This window comes from Rhododendron vialii, chromosome 4a, assembly GCF_030253575.1.
Source record: "Rhododendron vialii isolate Sample 1 chromosome 4a, ASM3025357v1".
In the NCBI taxonomy this organism is placed as follows: Eukaryota; Viridiplantae; Streptophyta; class Magnoliopsida; order Ericales; family Ericaceae; genus Rhododendron; species Rhododendron vialii.
The window spans coordinates 37,527,824-37,533,808 of record NC_080560.1 but is presented as its reverse complement, the minus strand read 5'-3'; the positions used below and the strand labels follow the sequence as shown (position 1 = coordinate 37,533,808).

General features: G+C 37.0%; 1 long non-coding RNA gene across 2 annotated transcripts; it reads right to left on the bottom strand.

Annotated features, from left to right (window-relative positions):
• Window positions 1-275: 275 nt before the first annotated feature.
• Window positions 276-4,029, bottom strand: LOC131324192 (uncharacterized). 2 transcript variants are annotated; one of them, XR_009199258.1, is made up of 3 exons: window positions 2,893-4,029; window positions 1,025-2,802; window positions 276-528 (listed from the first exon to the last, which is right to left on the bottom strand). It is a non-coding gene; the product is annotated as an uncharacterized LOC131324192 (long non-coding RNA). The 2 variants fall into 2 exon arrangements; XR_009199257.1 differs by having other exon boundaries at window positions 1,025-4,029.
• Window positions 4,030-5,985: the final 1,956 nt, after the last annotated feature.

The window sequence follows — 5,985 nt, the reverse complement described above, 5'->3', positions numbered from 1 at the left end:
ATAGCGTCCACACAACGTTGCCAATTTGGGAAGCTATTATAGCGTTATTTGCCTGCTGTAAATAGTGTTCTTCAATAGCATTCTTTGTATGCTATAACAGGGGAGTCCTAACATAGCATTGGATGCTTGCTACAATTGTCAGCACAAAATAAAAACATTTTGTAGCATTTCCTGAATGCTACCAATGCACTCTTTTGTCACATTACACTTTTGCATTCTATATTATTGATAAATTTAATTCGAAACTAACTTTAAAAACCTAAAAACTATCCATGTATCATTGAACTTTTAAGCCAATATCATAAAACCGAGAAATTAGCAATTCGTCCAACATAAATTACATCAAAAGATAAAAGTGAAAACTTGACATAACAAAGTCAAGATACTAATGTCCATATCCGAAAAAAATATATCCAAAGAAAGAAAAGACAAAAAAAAACCTATACAAATGTCGACTGATAAACAATTTATGCAACGCTTCAATTTGTCCTCTGCAATGAGCATCGCTTCTCTTGTTCATTTTGTACTCTGCAAAAACAAGAGTCTTAATCAATACAACTCAAAAAGACATACACATCAACAAGAAAAGACTAATAGACTAAGAGTGTTCAGATTTGTTTTTTCCCAAGTACAATATGAGCAGGACCAAGAACAATCTCATAACATAAGCAACCAAACCATGACCAACTGATGTGTAGTGGACAAAATAGCCAAACCACTAAGGAAGTTAAAAGATGAACTCCAAAATAGAGCATTACATATCTCAAAAAGGGAGACAGTAACATGCAAGTTAAGTTGCAAGTGGAGTTCAATATGCATGCTCTTCCTAGTAAAAATTAAACTCTGGTAAGTAAATATATAACAGAGAGAAGTACTATACAATTAAGATAGATCCTTTCACTTGTATTTTTGTTGATGGTTAATGCTTTTAATAAGCAACAATCAACCATTCATTTGTGAAAGAAAAATTAAATGAATACGACAGGAAGTTAGAAGATGAGCTCCAAAATAGAGCATTGCATACCTCAACGAGGACATTAACATTCAAGTTAAGCTCCAATGTAGATCTCAAATGCAAATCAATCATGATGGCAGCATTCAGAGGAGAACCACATGCGAAAGTTCAATTCAAACTTCCAAGGCCCTACAAAAGATTCCCACCACATCTATCACATTCATATGCAGTTATTGAACCCTTAGCATGACTATTGTACATATAAGAACAAAAGACTAGGATTATTCATCGCCTAGTCTACCTACATCGTGAATGTTGTTCTAGTTGACTGTTTAGTAACGTGCAAATGAACCTCTCGATTGTTCCCCACAATGTTAGCATGATAAAGAAAATTCCTCATGAAAAATTCCAATAGAGGACCTTTAGAGTTTCACTACACACATTCTAATATGAGAGGCCAAGAAATGATCATTCCATTTGCTTTCAAAATCCTTCAATCACACAAACACAACCTTTGCATGATGGTCGTCTGCTCAAGCCCCAACCACAATTCTAAAGGGACTTTAAGTTCTCTGTAATTGTAAGTTATGTTGGTAGAAATTCTTTTACAAGAAAATAGTTTTTCCACTCCTATCATGGGTGCTCAAATGGTAACTTTATTACTCTAGCAACAAGTTTCATTCAAGAATATTGTTCTATGCTGCTCAAATCACCAGTACTAAAAATATCCCAAGAAAAAAATTAATCGCATACATGGGTATACAAAACAATATACTCTGTATGTATGTTCACATTGTAAATAGCTACACAGAGAGAGAGAGAGAGAGAGAGAGAGAGAGAGAGACCAGCGGGAACCGCTGCTTCAAAGGCGAGGGTGGAGAAGAATGGCCTCTGGAGTGATGAAAGGGTTCTCACGCGATGTGATTCAGAGACAATTTAAGCTTACTAGCACTAGATTTAGGGAGAGCAATGTTTTGGACGAAGACCCATTATTAAAACCTAGAACTTTGGGAAAGTAGAACTTCTAAAATTTTAGAAGGAACAACCACGGATGAGAAGCGCACGGGCATCCAAAATTTAGCTATCAAATCTTGTTGCTGAAAAGTCATACTAGTTTTATACAGTTTCTTTCAAAAGGCAAGGAACGAATGCCTCACCTATCACAGCATAGTCCCAAAAAAGCTATTATCTTCTGCTATTGAAAGCACTATTTGTTGTAGTGATAATTGCAGTTCATTAAAAGCACTCTAGATAACCTTATAGCTTTCGTCCTTCAATGTTTAGTTGGTTCTCTATGCTTGTGGGTTTGAGTACTAGGGGATAGTATTTTGGGGGATCTGACATGTCTATGAGGGTGTGATATACAGGGGTATGACTGATGTTGGTTGCCTTCTCAATTAAATTAATCTACTTCTGTGATGCTGGTGCAAAACTCTTAGGGAGTATGGTCCAAATCTGATACTACTATAAATCTGTTTGGGGTACAGTCTAAATCTGATACTACAATTGCTGCTATTGGGGAGTTGTCAAAATCTGTTGCTACTGTGATATCTGCCTCCACCACTTGACTGTTGTTGTCACAAAGGAAGCGTCCTGATTTTTTAACTGAACTTACTTGGTCAAATGGGTGATGTAGCCCTAGTCACTTAGGTTTTTCAGTCACTTAGTCTATGTCTTTTGTTTAAGTTTCAGGACATTTCAATAGCAACTTTTCAATAACTAGAAAATTCAACACTTGAACATACATTCTTGAAATCGTAGTCTAAAATGCTAAAGTAAATAACTTTTTACCGACAGAGAAACAATAGGTGTAGTTGGTGTCCTTCAGTTGTTGCAGGATTCTGAACCTAGAAAGTTCAAAAAAGGAAAACAAACAAAAGTTCGTTACTCAAAGTAGTACAAAATAACACCAGTGAAGAAAATGATAAGCTACTTACTTGGTTTTTCTTTAACTCGTCAATTGTAGTCTGCATACTTGCTATCCTCCAGTTGCTAACACATTTGCAAAGAGATCATATCCAGATTCAAATCTCTCAAAACTAAGTTGCATGCCTAGCTATACATGTCTTGATACAAAAAAGGAGTTAGCCAGTAGAACAAAAACTTCAATTAAATTCCAACCAACGTCTCCATCTTCAGCAAAAGGTAAGTTCACTCCTTTTCTAAGAAGATCTCAGATGGTGTTCACATAAACTAAGTACATTCTAGCATAAACCATATGGACTTGTGGAGTGGAAAGTAAATTGGTTCATGCATGATTGATGGCTAGTAGAGTTTTTCACCCATCTGTTTTGCTATTATTGCAGCAGCAAAAAATGGAGCTGGTATCTCTAAAAAAAAGTACTATAAGATCAGAGAGGCAGCAAACAAGATTATGGGTAGTCAAAATGTCATTCTAAAAAAAACTATTGTGGGCAGATACATGGATGTAAACTAACCTAGTTTCTACTTATTGACCATTGCTATCTCGAACTCTTTCGACTTTGGCTGACACAATTACTTAGAGGTTGTTTTTGCTACCTTTACACCATAAAAGGGGAAAGAAAGGGAAAGAGCACTATTTGTACATCAAAGGCTGAGAGTAATTTCAGTGGGAAGCTCCAAAAATCTTCTTGGTCCCTAATATCGGCTGAGAGACTTACTTGATAAGAGGTGAGGCCCACTGCCCCACAAAGAAGACTAATCTAAACAATGAACACATTACAGTATATAGTGTAAAAAACAATTGCACTATTAGGCTTTGGGATTTCATCTTCCTTTTTGGGGCGGTTTTGTTGGTTAATGACAACATGGACCATGGTGGTTAAGATAATGGTATTATTCGACAAATATGTAGCCAGTAACTAACATTGAATGCTCTAAAACATTGCATTTCAGTAGTTCATCTCGATATCCAGCAAACCCATTTTCAGCATTTAACGTCAAACTCCAAGACTTAGAGCATTCAGTGTTAGCCAGTAACTAACGTCAAACTACAAAACCAGACAAGCAAAGCTTCTAGCAAAGAGTATGCACAGGGTTCAAAAAGAAAGAGTTCATATTCATTTTTTCATGTACAAGTCATGCACACCACTGTATGATTCATACACAACTTCTAATGTGTGAGAGACCAAAGTAACCTCTTATTACAATAAGCGAGGTGTCATTTATTTAAAGTCCATAATTATAATTTTTGAAGACCAAAGTATGCTGGTTCACATGAGGTAATCATTGACATAAGTAGGCAAAATATAAGTGTGTTGCGATTTTCTCTTTGGCCACATGGTTCAATATGCTATTAAAAGGCCTATATGTTGTAGTGCGCTTGAATCACATGAATCCATCCAATAACAAGTAGCTGCTAGCTCTCAAATTTCAAAATTTTCATGTCTTACAAGCACTTTGCAAAGTCCTTTTTTGGAAGCTTCAAACGTCTACAAAATCATGCCTAAGATTCATGAAGAGAAAAAGTACCTAAAAGCCAATCGTTTGAAATAATAAAACAACAGCCCCGATATATTTATAAGAAAATATGAACGATTAAAAACAAATTATGAAGTTAGTCGAGCAATCAATAGGTGACCACAAAGCGATATAAGCAAAAGTAATGGAAAACGAACAAACCTTTGGCTAGAAAGAAGACCTCGATCCCGATAAAAAAAAAAGGCCCTATCATGATGGATCCATAAGCACTCATGACAAGTTCTCACAAAGTGGGAAATCTACCTCCAGTTCACACGACATCAATTGAAATTTTCAAAGGTTTGTGCGAGATTTTGGGCAGTTCTCACGGAGTGGGAAATCTACCTCCAATTCGCACAGCATCAATTAAAATTTGAGAGGTTTGTGTGAGATTTTGGGTGCCTGAGCCTGACATTTACTTGTTGTAGTGACCTAAAATAATATAACATGCTGAACCCTAGAACAGCAGCCGATCCATCCGAACCAGTTCGCACAGATAATGATTCAGAAATTTGGGGTTTGTTCGGAATCTATCGACTGAAAATTTGAAAATTTCAAAGGTAAGTGAAAATTTCAGAGGGATATGTGGGTTTAAAAAAACCCCTTTTTCTGGTTCGAAACAAAAACAAATCCAAAAAGCCCTAATCTCTGGAAATCGATCGATCTCGAGAGAGAGAGATACCTTGGTAGCCCGTTCGTCGTCGTTGTCGTCGTTCTTGGATTGTTCGTGTGGTTCTTCTGAAATCGCCTCTTTCTCTCTCTTTGTGATTGCCGCTATTGAGTTGAACGCTGTATATGAGGATTGCATTTTAACCAAAAAGCTGTAAAATTATTCCGTGTTTACGGAACGCTATAGAAGTCTGCGGAACGCTATAGAAGTCTTTCCTCTTTCTTCCGTGAGTATAAAACGCTATAGTTGGCAACTTTTCATAGCATTCATAAAAGAATGCTATTGTATTATGCTATTAAAAGTCATATTTGTTGTAGTGTGGTAAGAAATTGCAGATTGCAACCTTGCTAAAATGCGCAAGCGAGCAGCAAGAGGATGGCCAAGACGCCAATGCCAAAGATCAAAAGAAGGCTTTTGGACTAAACTGGTGAAAGGAAAATGCTCATCATCTTGTTCAAAGATGTATAATCCGCCATGTGCTTTACCCCATCCAATCATCGCCCCCGTGCGACGGTCCTGAAAAACACAATGGGAAGAGAAGAATATGACATCACAGTTAAGAGAAGCAGTGAGTTTACTAACAGAGATGAGATTGTGTGAAAAAATGGGAACACAGAGGACATTATGAAGGATCAGATTAGAAGTAAGATGCACGGTACCAACATTGGTTACCGGAGTAGTGGAGCCATTGGGTAATCGAACTGGGTTTAATGCAGAAGAGAGGTGGCAATCATTAAACAATGAAAGAGAACAAGCCATGTGGTCGGTAGCACCGGTATCAATTATCCAAAGAGAGGTAGATGGTTTACCTGCAAGATGAGCACTTGGCTGCGAATTACCTATGATGGAAATGATCTGTTGATATTGTTCTGGTGTGAATTGTGGGTGGCTAGGCGACACAATAGGCTGCATAAGAAGA